Source organism: Pectinophora gossypiella, chromosome 7 (genome assembly GCF_024362695.1).
Source record: "Pectinophora gossypiella chromosome 7, ilPecGoss1.1, whole genome shotgun sequence".
Lineage (NCBI taxonomy): Eukaryota > Metazoa > Arthropoda > Insecta > Lepidoptera > Gelechiidae > Pectinophora > Pectinophora gossypiella.
Genome location: NC_065410.1, coordinates 4,864,374 through 4,878,718, shown reverse-complemented (window position 1 = coordinate 4,878,718; position 14,345 = coordinate 4,864,374).

The following is a 14,345-nucleotide window of genomic DNA, read 5'->3' as shown; positions in this document are numbered from 1 at the left end:
AAATCCGAATCTTGGCCGAATTGCATTTGCCCGGTCCGGTTTTTTTTTGTGGTGGTTTGAGTACATTGACATTTTTTTTTTGGTTTGGTTTTCCCCGAAGGGTAAGGCAAAGGGAACTATGCCCATACAGCCATGTCTGACGTATTTTTTTTCTTGATGATTAATGAAATGATGAAAGGTGATGATGATGAAACCTAAGCCCCCACCCTCGGAGTAGACTCCTACTCCGAACCCCAAACGAATTAACTCAAAAGTCCGCATAAACTTTTGAGTTATGAAGCGGCTTCCTGACACGAAGCGAAAATAGGCAGATACACTTTGTTTATTGAATACTCCAATATAATAACACTCGCGAATGTCTTCCGACTAACTTAATGCGATCATTAACCACAAAACACCACTTCGTATTAATTATTTAGATTATTCAATGAAGAAAGCAACTGTCCCGTTCCCGCCTCCCGCCAAAAAGCCTGAGTACATTGACAATAAACGTTTTTTCAATGTTTTTTATTATTTAAAGATGAACGCTGTTTACATTTTAAAAACAAAAACACGCGCCGACGAACAAAGAAAATTGGCTTTTTGGCGGGAAACGGGAACGGGACAGTTATATCAATAATCTAAATAATAATCTAAATAATTAATACGAAGTGGTGTTTTGTGGTTAATGATCGCATTAAGTTGGTCGGAAGACATTCGCGAGTGTAATTATATTGGAGTATTCAATGAACAAAGTGTATCTGCCTATTTTCGCTTCGTGTCAGGAAGCCGCTTCATAACTCAAAAGTTTATGCGGACTTTTGAGTTAATTCGTTTGGGGTTCGGAGTAGGAGTCTACTCCGAGGGTGGGGGCTTAGGTTTCATCATCATCACCTTTCATCATTTCATTAATCATCAAGAAAAAAATACGTCAGACATGGCTGTATGGGCATAGTTCCCTTTGCCTTACCCGTCGGGGAAAACCAAAACAAACAAAAAAACAAAGAAAATTATGTTATTGTTCTGAGAAAATTATGATGTGCTGCTCCCGGGAATGTTCCCAAAGCGGGAATGTTCCCTTATATTATTTTTTTATAGTAAGTACACTGGTTGCTTTTTCTTTCAAATTGTTCTATCTTGTATTCTGATTTTATTAGCCCAAAGACCTTGTATAGAATAGACGGAGCATATTTAAGAAGAAAGAAAAACATAGGTTTTGTCTTTCGCACTCATTTGAGCCGTCATAAGTTAAAAAGAGATAAATATACTATCGTCGTAACGTCTTTTGTACTCGTGTAGCGGGTTTGTTATAGAAACGTACCTATAGTATATGTTTTTGTATCAGAACCACTAGTGCCGTTCCATGTCTTTATCGACATTATTATCGGCTAAATATTTCATGTTAGTCCAAGATAAAAAAAAATATACATTACAAATTGAATGATTAATTAAATACAGAAATAACGACCTAGTATCCATACCTGGGTGGGTAGAACCACAAGTAAATTAGTTAAAACGATACCTATTTGTACCCTGATAGAAAGATACCTAAGAAGAACCGTACGTTGCGGTGACAGATTCAGAACCACTTATTCAACGTAATTATCATGGACAAACTTGTTAAAGGTCAATTTATCATTTTTGAATCTATGTCATTTCGCAAGGTGTTATGGCCGAGGAGGTCGAGGACGGTCCATCTAGTCCACATATACTATAGTATCATTTTACTACGACATTGCGGCCACCCTTTGGTTGCTATAAATCACATACCTACCCTTTTATAAAAATTAAATACACGTTTTTCATTGACTTGACCGGAAATCGAATCGGCTCTCGATACAAGAAGTAGACGACCTTCTAGTATATTTCGGGGATTATCTCAATGCGATTAAAGAATAAAAGCAAATACTTCTTTATAAGATTTTTATTCAATATAGTTAGAATACAATGACTACGAAGCACTGAACAATTCCGACTTTTGGTAATAAAAAAAAATATTTTCTCTTGTTCACTTTCTTTAGAAGTGTATAGTGTCGGCTCTGGTCGTTATAACTTTACCTGCAAGAATGGCACATATTAACGTGGAGCACACAAATACACAAGCATTGCATGTTTACACATTGCACATAGAAGGAATAATCACAGGTAATTACAAAAATAGTTATTCATACTAATTATTTATAGAAGGAATAATCACAGGTAATTACCAAAATAGTTATTCATACTAATTATTTTGTGCAATAGAGAATATTTGTATTGTATTGAAATATTTTTTCCACGCTAATGTAGAATACAAAAACGAAATAGCTGCAAATTTATCTATAAACTTATAACTAAACTTAAACTCACCTTATGTGAGATATGTGAGTGAATATTGTTGGTACTGCATCTCTATGTAATATTTTTGTTTGGTATCCTGCTCGATAGAAAGCAAGATACATCGAAATGTAATTAGCACAGGCTTAAATAAGGAGAAGGCGTCCTTCAGAAGAGAGAATTATCTCGTTTCATGGTCTGAATCTAATTGTTTCTTAATTTCTTGTTTCGTAAATTAGGATATTTAGGAAATCTGGAAAATACAATATCTTTATGTAATCTTCATCCAAATCGGAAACAGGTCGAAAAATAAATTAAACGTGAATAGAATAACGCAACATGTAGATGTTACATTCAAACATAATATTATGTTATCGATATCAAAGGACAACACTACTTATAATACTTTGGGTACATGATCTGTCAAAGCTGATTAACGTAAAATGTGAAATCAATTATTTGTACAAATGTGACGGCTTTGCTGAAAATATGCGTCTGCATCGTGTTTAGGGCTCAATAAACTTTACAAAAACCAGACCAGGTAATGTATTTCTTGCACACAAACATGTATTATGTGGTCGATAACTTACCCATGGTGAGACATTGTTTGATCGTTCTCCATTATAACACCCATTCTACTCTCACAACCAATAGCTACGCAAGCCATGGTTCATAATGAATAACTATTTCACAGATTGTTTATATAAAAAGTTAAAATAATGTCCCAAAACACCAAAAAACTAACGGCAGGTTTGGTATCCAGCTGACTACCACAACATCTCAAAACGGTAAACACTGACGTTCTAGACAGCGGTGTTTGTCTATGTTTGTTTCTTTTTTCCACAGAGATTGTTGCCATAGGGAAGAAAGAGAGCTGTGATAGTTTGATCGTCACTCTAAAATATTATCCGTCTATTCTATACAAGGTCTTTGTATTAGCCTAAAAGGGTAGTAATAAAGTTTCTTTTTATTATGCATAATAACTAGTGCCTTTTTACGGGAACGGCACATTTACTACGTTTTAACTGACGAAGTTCGGGAAAATCTATCTTATTATTACCTTGATTACCTACTATACTGTGATCATTATGAGATTGTCAGAAAACAAAAAAAAAATATGGAAAGAATCTTGATTGGGCCATGTTCTGATTGCCAAACACTTATGGTGTTTGTGACCAATTATATTTATTGAACATATACGTATAGTAGGTATACGACGTTACATATAACGATAACAGTAAAACAATATAATATGGTCGATATTTATTTGAATCATAAGTCACGATTGACGAATAATTGATATACACAAAGACCAAGTATGGTCTTTGAATACTTATAATAAGCGCTTATTACACTTGCCAATTCGTCTCGTAGCATCGTTCTCAGTGTAGCGTGTAGATCGGTACAAAATGTAATGTATGGTAAAATCGTAACTCCACCCACCGATGAGCACACTGACACATTGGCTGATTGACTGGGTGACTGGTGACACTGTACGATCTCGATTTCCGACCCTAGGCATCGGGTCGGATGGATTGGATTGGCAAGTGTAATGAGCGAGCGTTATTTATTATGTTCTTTTTCGTTTGAAGGCCCGTGTGCTCTATGATTCTCCAGAATTTCCTGTTTTGTCATAAATGCGCGGCAAACTGATGAAACGTCATTTTGTAAGTTTTTCAACGGCCAAAAAATATAGTTTTACAAGTACAAACTTATTTGCAGTTGGTGAACTAATCGCGACTTATCTCGACGTAGGAGTGTTATAAAATGTATAGCGGAGATGTTGTCGGAGTTGTTGTAATAAATATCTCTAGGTCTCTAGGTGTATTTATATAATACTATTGGTCCCAGTAAGGCATGAAAAATACACCTCTAATGTCGTTTTGATGTTATCGAAAGTGCTGTAAAAGGTCCCGATGTGTATTTCTATAGAAATTAATGGTTGTATGACCGCGTGACGAATAGCCATGGTCGGCGGCGCCGAGGGTCGAGTGAGACATACTTCCTCAAACATTTCCTTACATACTAGGTAGGTATAAGTACTAGTATATAATGTACCTGCATAATAGAATAACCCTCGTATTCCTACTAGGGTGAGCAGGGTCACGACAACCGGCAAATACTCCTGATATTCGATGTAGGTATCTAATCCTGATACTTAAAATGTTGTCATACCAGCCAATACACAAACATACATGCATACATCAACTCACGCCTAATTCCCAATGGGGTAAGCAGAGACTACGGAATTCTCTAACCAATATTAAATAAGTCCAAAAACGCTACCTACGTTTATCAAAATTTACAAGCCCCAAAATTTCATTATTACAAGAATGTGTTTAACAAAACTACACATGTTCATTACACGTTACAAGCGTCAATATTTATTTCACAAGTACTTTTTTACTTCTACTTTTTTTTTTCTCTAACATGTAACTTGTAGTTTGTGAATGTGTAGACTTGTAAGTTTTGATAAACGCGGCACAGGTTGTGCCTTGGTAGATAGGTAACGGTGAGGGAGGCAATATGAGCGCTAAGCTTCAAGATGAGTGGCCTTTTAACGTTGTTTGCTGACGCCGACGAGTAATGAGAGGGGAAGCGATATTGCGTCGCTGCCCGATACTCTTCGATTGCCTTTGTTTTTACCCGAGCGCACCAGAAGGAGGGTTACGTTTTTGGATTGGCTCGACGTTTCCTAGATAGCGATAGCGGTTTGTGCCGTGTTTATCTAAGCTTACAAGCCCTGTATTTAAATAAATTTTCTTGTAAAAAAAACATTATTTATTACAATAATGTATTTATCAAAACTACACATGTAAATTACATGTTACAAGCGTCAATATTTGTTTCACAAGTGTATTTATAATCCATCTACTTTCTTTGATAAATGTAATTTACGCGTACTTGTGAGTAACTTGTAGCCTGTAAACGTGGAGACTTGTAAGTTTTGATAAACACGGCACTAGTCAAATGATAACTTTTGGATAAAATCCTACATGAAATTTCTACGAAAATACTCACGATCGCCATTTTTTTTTTAAATTTATTTATATCATTAAAGTATTACATATTTAGGTAAACCACTGATACCGTTAAACCACAATACGGTTTGTCTCGGTACCAGTCTCCTCAGTTCGTTCGTCTTACAAGTAGCAGTAAGTTTTATTATCTAAAGCAGTCAAACTAACCTCACATAAAGAATAACAAGTTGCTATGTTCATCGTAATGATCGTTCGACAAATTTTAATAGACTAATAATAGAATATTTAATATTGCGTTATCCCATTTCTACAGGGTCCGCTTACGAAGATTTGACGGGTCCGGTTTTTTGCAGAAGCGACTGCATGTCTGACCTTACAACCCGCGAAGGGAAACCAGCCCAATACAGGCTAGGTCACATACCTCCGAAAATGCATTTCTCGGGAATGTGGTTTTCCTTACGATGTTTTCCTTCACCGGTTCATATTTGTAGGTAGATGGTAAATGTTTTTGTGAGTTTTACGGTTATATTATTACGATATTAAGACGGGATGATTGTCGGCTAATGGTATCGTTTTGTAATTCCTTCCTCGTCCTCTATCGGGTGACCATGTCCCTTTGGCGTTCAAAGACGGTCCTAATAATATTAGAATTAAATTAAGCAAAACAAAATAAGTTCGTATATTTACAGATGTTATAAAATCTTATTAGGTACTACTTTTGTACACAGCCTTCGTGGTCTAGTGGTTAGAGCGTTGGGCTCACGATCTGGAGGCCCGGGTTCGATTCCTGTTGGGGACATTGTCGAAATCACTTTGTGAGACTGTCCTTTGTTTGGCAATGACATTGCAGGCTTGAATCGCCTGACTGTTCGAAAAAGTCAGTTGATTCCGCGCTTCGGAAGGCACGCTAAGCAGTTGGTTCCAGGCTACTAGCCCAAATACCTCCACCAACCTGCAGTGGAGCAGCGTGGTGGAGTATGATCCATACCCGCTCTGGTTGATTGAGGGGAGGCCTGTGCCCAGCAGTGGGACGTAATAGGCTGTTTATGTTATGTATTAGTTTTGTGGGTACACCTAGATCATAATTCCTAATGGAGTGGGCAGAGCCAAAGTACTTGATACAAAGTGTTAAGATGAATATGATGAACCGTATGGGTCACAGTTGATCATCCCAGTGCCCATTATAATAGTCCATCATGTTTAAAAAGACAAAATGAAATGAAATAAAATTTATTCGCTCTAGAGTGGTACAAAAGATCTTTGATATATATTGTAACAAAAAAGTCTCTCACTCAACCATATAGCGTGCGAATATTAAATAATTTATAAAAAGGAACGTGCTTTAAGTCTAATCTTTAATAAATCTGTCTTAAGAAATAAACAACAATAGATATTTTAAATACAGAAAAAACACATAATTACAACAATTAACCTTAATTTAAATAAACGGTTGTGACTTTTAAATATTCATTCACGGAATAAAAAGTATGGGGAATAAGATTTTTTTTTAATTCAAGTTATTCAAATATTGGCAATGGTAACTCCTTTATAGTAAATGGTAAGGCATTATACATTTTAATACACATACAAAATACATATTAATGGTTAGAGTTAAATTAGTTCTTGGCAAATATAATTAGTTCTCATACTTTTTACTAAAACAGTCCATGTTTTTCCTAGTTTTAAATAAGTTTGGATTCTTTTTTACAAAAAAAGTTAGAGCGTTAGGCTCACGATCTGGAGGTCCGGGTTCGATTCCCGATGGGGATATTGTCGAAATCACTTTGTGAGACTGTCCTTTGTTTGGTAAGGACTTTTCAGGCTTGAATCACCTGATTGTCCGAAAAAGTAAGATGATTCCGTGCTTCGGAGGGCACGTTAAGCCGTTGGTCTCGGCTATTAGCCGTAAAAACACCTCCACCAACCCGCATTGGAGCAGCGTGGTGGAGTATGCTCTATACCCCCTCCGGTTGTTTGAGGGGAGGCTTGTGCCCAGCAGTGAAACGTATATAGGCTGTTTATGTTTATGTATGTCTTTTTTACAAATAAACAAATCTCCTCTATGTATGTTATGTAAAAAAAATATATAGAGGGAGTTTTAGGCATGCCTAGAAAGATAATAATTGTTACTGGCAATAAATTTATTTTATTCTTATTCTTATTCATAAGGCACTTAATGCGTTCTATGTTATTGTCCGTTCCCAGTCTAACAAAAAATCTCTCATTATAAGTAGTTTACATTTGTCCGAAATCTTGGTCACAGAGTTGAATGAAGGGGCTCTTGGAAGGTCCTTATTGTTTCCTGCAGGGGTGGTGGCTGATGAATATTTTTACTTCACCACCCTGCCACGTCTTACTTAAAAATTATCGTGTTGTAACAAAAACACATTTATATTCGCTAGTCCCCTTTTTTAACGTGACTTATAGTAAATTTTTTGCAGAGGCCGAATGTGCCCTATTGTTCTGGAAATGCCTCTTATTTCTTCCATCATTCCCTGTTTTGGCAAACGCTTTACTTAGATTGTACTACAGTTCTACTGCTTCATTGCGGAGGTAGTAAGATTACCTAGTCGATACTTTATCAAGTAGGTTTTCAATATAGGTACTCCTTATATATTTATTATACAGTCTATCTGTATAATTTAAGAACCCTATCTTCTTTTCTGGCAATCAACGCTAACGTACCTACGAATATTATGTAAGCTTTGGCAGGCGTCCGTCCCAGCAACTTCGGATTTACATACTAAGTAAATAATAGTTCATTTCATAAATCCACACCACCACCATCCGCGACACCATCCGCTTTTGGCAAAAAGTTATATCCGGTGGCCTTGAGTTTAGTGTGGTGGACGCGTCATAAGATCTACTCGTAATTAAATACTTTCATAAATTATTATTCACGTTCCAACCACTTTGTATTTCTAACCCTCTTTATCGCTGTATGAGACGGCAGGCTCTGAATTTCAATCCGGGATTTATATCCATTTGACACTGGTTTGAAATTGCGCGTTTTTACACTGGCATTTTTATTAGTTCCCGTTTTCCTTTTTGTAACGGGAGCCGACTCCCCTCTTTAGTGGAAATTTATTTAAATTCTTAAAAGAATATTCCTTTTTCTTTGATGGTTTCCTCTTTTCTCTCGGTCCGGGAAGTCTTAAGTGAGTTGGTTAGAGTTACTAACAGTTTGTTAGGAAAATACGTGTTTATATTTAGAGCAGGCGTTTCCCTGATTTTCAATTTGCGCGGAACAAAGAGGACGTTCTTGAGGGCGAATCAGTGCGTAATATTAATTAAAATGTATTGAGTTGGTCGTTGCTTCTCCTTAATTAAGTGCTAGTAGAGTTTTGTCGTACCCCTCCCCGGGGAGCGGGCCGACACCGGGACACATAAAACATTCACGCCCTAAACCCGGTTAATAGCCGCAGTTTAGACGGGAGATGTATTCGCTTTGCCGTTTATGTAACAACTCATTTTGTATGCATGCTAAGTGCCCGTCACAGTTGCCGCTCTGTGATTTTCATTTAAAACTCGACAAGGATCTTTATAGCTAATAATGATTCCTTTAGCACTTTTATCCAGATAGAAGTTTCTGCTTTGGGTACCTACTTACTGACAAAGTCGTAATCCTCCGGAGGTCCGTGTTGCTCTATGCTTACTGAAAATCTAAGTACTTCTGTGCTTCGATCAGAGAGCTAGTTTAGGACAATCTACAGTAGGTCATAAAACAGAAAAGTTCCTGCGAAACAAATGTAAGTAAGGTATAGAAAACTAGAAATATATACAACTTTACTACTTACTTTACTTTATTTTTACTTTCTTTTTTATATATATATATATATGACTAAAACGACGACGTTAAAGTAAGTATATATATATATATATATATATATATATATATATATATATATATATATATATGAAAAAAAACCTAATTCATTTAATTATCACGTTAAAGTTGTACAACGCCATCTATATTTTTTTTTGGTGAACGTAGCCTAGAAAGTCCCTCATTCGCACCATATCGCAAAAAATAAAATTCAAAAAAAAAATTCAAAAATATTTATTTTTCAAAATTGGCTTACAAAGTTAGCGCTTTTTGAACGTCAGACATAATTAAATTACATATTATGTAACTAGCTGTAAAACTACTACCACATCGGAATCTGTAACGCTGAGGGAAAGACGTGGCCAGAAAACCTCCCAGCACAGGGCCCTAGTCCTACTGTTTCATGTTTTCCTTTCTTTTCTTTTAATCCAGTTTGTATTACATAATTTATAGACTTAAAATCTCTTTTAACGTATTTCAGAAAGTTTTACGACTGGGCCGAATCATAATTATCATTATCGAATGTTTGAATGATATATATTTGACACATGGTTTCCAGGATCTGTGCCCGGTTAATGGCAATAGGCTCGCCCCTAATCAATAAAAATGCTTACGTAGATATTTCTTAGAAATATACAACCTTTTTATAGATAAATATATATATACGACTGATGCCAGCACTGGCCATAATAAGCGAAAAAATCTTATGAACGCCTTTTAATTTTGTTTTTCTATTTTTTCTTTTTCCGCTAATGGCTAAAGCTAAAATTATTTTATGTCATTATGACCTGTACTAAAATAAACGTGATGTTAAATCTTTTTGGAGCAATAAAAAAAGTGTCTCGATTGTGCGATTGTGCCTGGATTTTTTTGTTTCTCTTAATACAATTTGAAGTACTTATTTTACAATATATTATAAAACGTAGTGAATTATATTGTCTTTGTTTTATAATAGACTGTAGGTAAGGTACGAATGGTAAGGATGTTGCAAATAAGGGAAACTCGAAACGTAGTAATTCTAATAAATATTTTATAGATTTTTAACCTGTTTTCTATAAGTAATTGTAAGACATTAGCATGTCGGTATTCACAGACATCAATACAAACAGTGTATCTGCGAATTAATCAAAGTTTGAAATAATTTAAATATTGATTTAACTCCAGTAAGTAGCGGGGGGTTGTGGGCAAATATTGGTCCGATGCAAACAGCAATATCGTTGCGCCTCTAGGCTATTTGATTCACTCTCGTTGAGTTGAAATTCGTTGTGTGGGATTTGCAACTATTTATAGACTGTTATTTTACCTCGAATTTCATTAATTTGAGAGCTTTGTGAAACTTTGTGTTGTTTATTGCTATTGCTCTGTACCTTCGAAAAGTTATGTGCATGATAAAAATGGAATTTGAAAAAAAAAACAGACTTCGAGTTGAGATAACAAAATGTACAACACCATATCGTCGCCATAGTGTTAGGGTTCGTAATGTTTATTTTATTATTATTAGATTATAACAGACGGAATAAAGTCGTGAATCTGTGTCACGACTTTATTATTTTTAATTTGGAACTGGCATATTATTTCAGTTTTTATTTTGATTTCTTCTTTTTCGAACGGGAACGTTTTCCCGCGTTTTTAAAAAGGCGGTGACGGGAATTTTGTTTGGTTGCGGGAATCTGTTATGAAGAGTTGGAAAGTTAACATTGTTTATGAAATATTATTCAAGAGAATTGCTAAATTGTTTGGTTACGACGAGCACTTCCCTACCTGAGAGCCAGGGAGAGCAGTAGTATTATCACAATAGTGAAAACATCGTGAAGGCATTTTTGAAAAATCACATTCGGTTCGCAAAAGACACGCTACTTTCAATCCAAGTATAAATTTGAAGTCGCAATTTATACCTGGATTAATTTTAGTTGTAGGATTGATGTTTAGATAATTGATGAAAATCACCGAAAGTGATTTTTCAAAAAGGCGCTTACTATCTTTACACATTAAGGCGACGATCTAGCGTTATCGCGTATTTACAGGGTCCGCTAACTTAACCTGAAGATTTGACAGGCCCGTTTTTTTAATAGAAGTGAATAGCTGTTTGACCTTCCAACCTCTGAAGCGAAAACCAGCCCAATACAGGTTATTTCCCTTTAAGGCGACGCTTTGGTGTTAATTTTGTCGTCTCAATACGAAGTCTTTTCACGGCATCTCTACCCCACGACCCTCAAATCGTTCCCCAATATGATAATGACGGCTACCGTAACGTCTGCATGTGTTCGCTACGGCTTAGCGGGGTTATTGGAATCGCTGTTTACTTTTACAAAACAGTTATAATGGAGACGTGCCCACAATAATAGGCATATTAGATATATCGTATTATAGCAGGTACTTACCTACTATTCATTTGGAGAATGAATGTTGCGGGATTTTGTTGCGTTTAAGTAGTTGTACAATTTATAAGGAAGTGTACCTAATGCGGATGAGGAGTAAGCGCTAGGACGTATTTTTTGGCCAATCTTAAGCTTAGTACGGTCACGATCATTTTGGTACCATGTCACATAAACTTTTTTGACAAATATGTTAAGAAATATGTTAGTGCGACAGAGTCCTGAAGTGGGTACATTATATTGCTCAAGACTATACAAGTCGGCACTCTGGTGACACATCCGTTCAGTGATGCCTTAACGGCCTTCGTGGTTCAGTGCTTGAGCGTTAGGCTCACGATCAAGAGGTCCCGGGTTCAAATCCCGGTGGGGACATATATCACAAAAATCACTTTGTGATCCCTAGTTTGGTTAGGACATTACAGGCTGATCACCCGATCGTCCGAAAATAAGACGATCCGTGCTTCGGAAGGCACGTTAAACCGCTGGTCCCGGTTACTAATTACTGATATAAGAAGGTAGTCGTTAACATGAGCCGTGTCAGGGTCCGTTGGTGGTTGAATAATGACCCTGACACCAGGGTGATGAGGTAATCAACCTCACAACCCACACGATAGAAGATAAAAGAAACGGTGTATTAATGCGTGAGCTTTGAGGTGTATATAAATCATTAATTGAACTATCTAGTGTTGACAGTTGACAGACAGATCCCCGCCGCCGAACCGCTGGATGCGGGCAGCGCAGGACCGATCGTCGTGGAGATCCTTGGGGGAGGCCTATGCCCAGCAGTGGGCGTCGTACGGCTGATGATGATGATGATGAGACAGATCGCACATTACGGAGAATTAGAGCACGCATCTCTATTTGTGCACTAACTTTTCGTCCGATTTTTAGATCGTTCATGCAGTCTACGGTAGTTGCATAGCTTATTATCAACAATTTATAAAAAGAACTAAAAAAGTACGATCTAGCCGGGCTCAGATGGAAAATTGAGTCGCAGTAATTATAATTACGACAGTAACGTTATCCCATTGTCGCCTCCCCTTAATGGTTCGTCACTTTTAATGAGGGACTTCTAATTTGTTACTTCGGTGATACCACATCTTAACTTTGCTTTTAGCTTTGATAATTATGTAGGTACTTACACAAAAACGACTGCACACTGCACATCTGCAAGAACGATCGGTGCGATTTAGATTTATACGTGTTCGACCATATCTATGTGTACCTCATCTTGTTATTGTTATAATTTGTTAATCTGTTACCTATTATAATCGACGGATCTGCCGTGCACGGTAAAACTTTTTAAGTTTGTCATGTACTCTACTAAACTTGCATTATCATAATGTACTTTGCAATTGTTTATAATAATAATAAAAAAAATCTCTAATCATAGAGGTGGCCAATCAGCTCGCGACATTATTGTCGCTGTATGGTTGGTATCGGGGTATAAACACTTCAGGACCCTGATACCGACCACGCCGGCGGTCGACGTGTTCCCTCATTCAGCGCTTATCGCTATCAACCCACTAGTGTCGATTAATTATTTCAAAACTAATCCTCGCAAACGACGCCCTGAGCCGAGCTTCGCGCCCAACTGGGCACTCTCAGGCCTGTTGTCTTAATTTTGTACCGGGTAGGAGCTCTCAGCGCTCCCTATTTGTCCGGCCAAGTAAATGTCATCTGCGGCAAATCCACAATAAGTTACGTCAAAAAAAGCTTTGATAATCAAAGTAACATTTAATCTTTATGCCTGATAATCCTGGAACTCTAATAAATTATGACTACCCTATAATTTATTAGAGTTCCAGGATTTTAGGTTTTTCTGTCTGTGGTAATAATAATATAGAAGCCTTGATGGTTTATAACTAGACTATAGTCAAATAGTTAATAATAATAGTAAGTATTATTAGTATCCCTTGTTGGTTATTATCGTAACAGGCCATCGGTGCCTAATAAAAAAAAATCGAATACGTATCAAATTTATTTATTAAACAAATCACATTAATTAAACGCGACATTAAACACATTTCTTCATTACGATCGAAAACTTTTCAATGAAACCTTAATCAAGCACCCCTTATAAAAAATGTCTTTCAAAGTCGGCTTTATTAAGAGTTATTACTTTTGTAACTTTGACGAGTATCAGCATCCATAACAGCCGGAGGACAAATTGTTAATACGAGCGGGTATTCATCACGGAGGTATTGAGATCGAATGAATACAGCTGGAAATAAACTCCGGGGGGTCTGGGGATGGCCGCTAGATGGCGCGGCAGCGGACGCGTGCGCGGGGGCGGAACAACGGGCTCGTTACGCCACTTCCGCCGGAAGTCGCCTCCTGACGCATTGTCGTAGTCGAAGGGTGGACAACAATGTTTTTATTTTCATCATAAACATTCGTATATTCAGCCAGCAATATTTCATTAAACATGGAACAGCGTGGTGGACGTTGCTCCGTACCGCCTCCGGTGGGTTCAAAATTCAAAAATATTTACTCTTTAAAACTGGCTTATATAGTTAGCGCGTTTTGAACGCAAAAATTAAATTACATATTATGTAACTAGCTGTAAAACCACATCGGAAGCTGTATCGCTGAGGGAAAGACGTGGCCAGAAAACCTCCCAGCACAGGGCCCTCTTCCTACTGTTTCATGTTTTCCTTTCTTTTAAGAGAAAGCCTGTGACCAGCTGACCAGCAGTGGGACGTATACAGGCTATTTATTTGTTTTGATAAACATCAACCAACAGACAGCCTCACTGTAAAAATAAAATTACTCACTGTTCCTTTTAGTAGTATATCTATGTAAATATTTTCAAATATAAATATTTTCCTATCGACTAAATATAATTATATTCAATAAATTCAATTA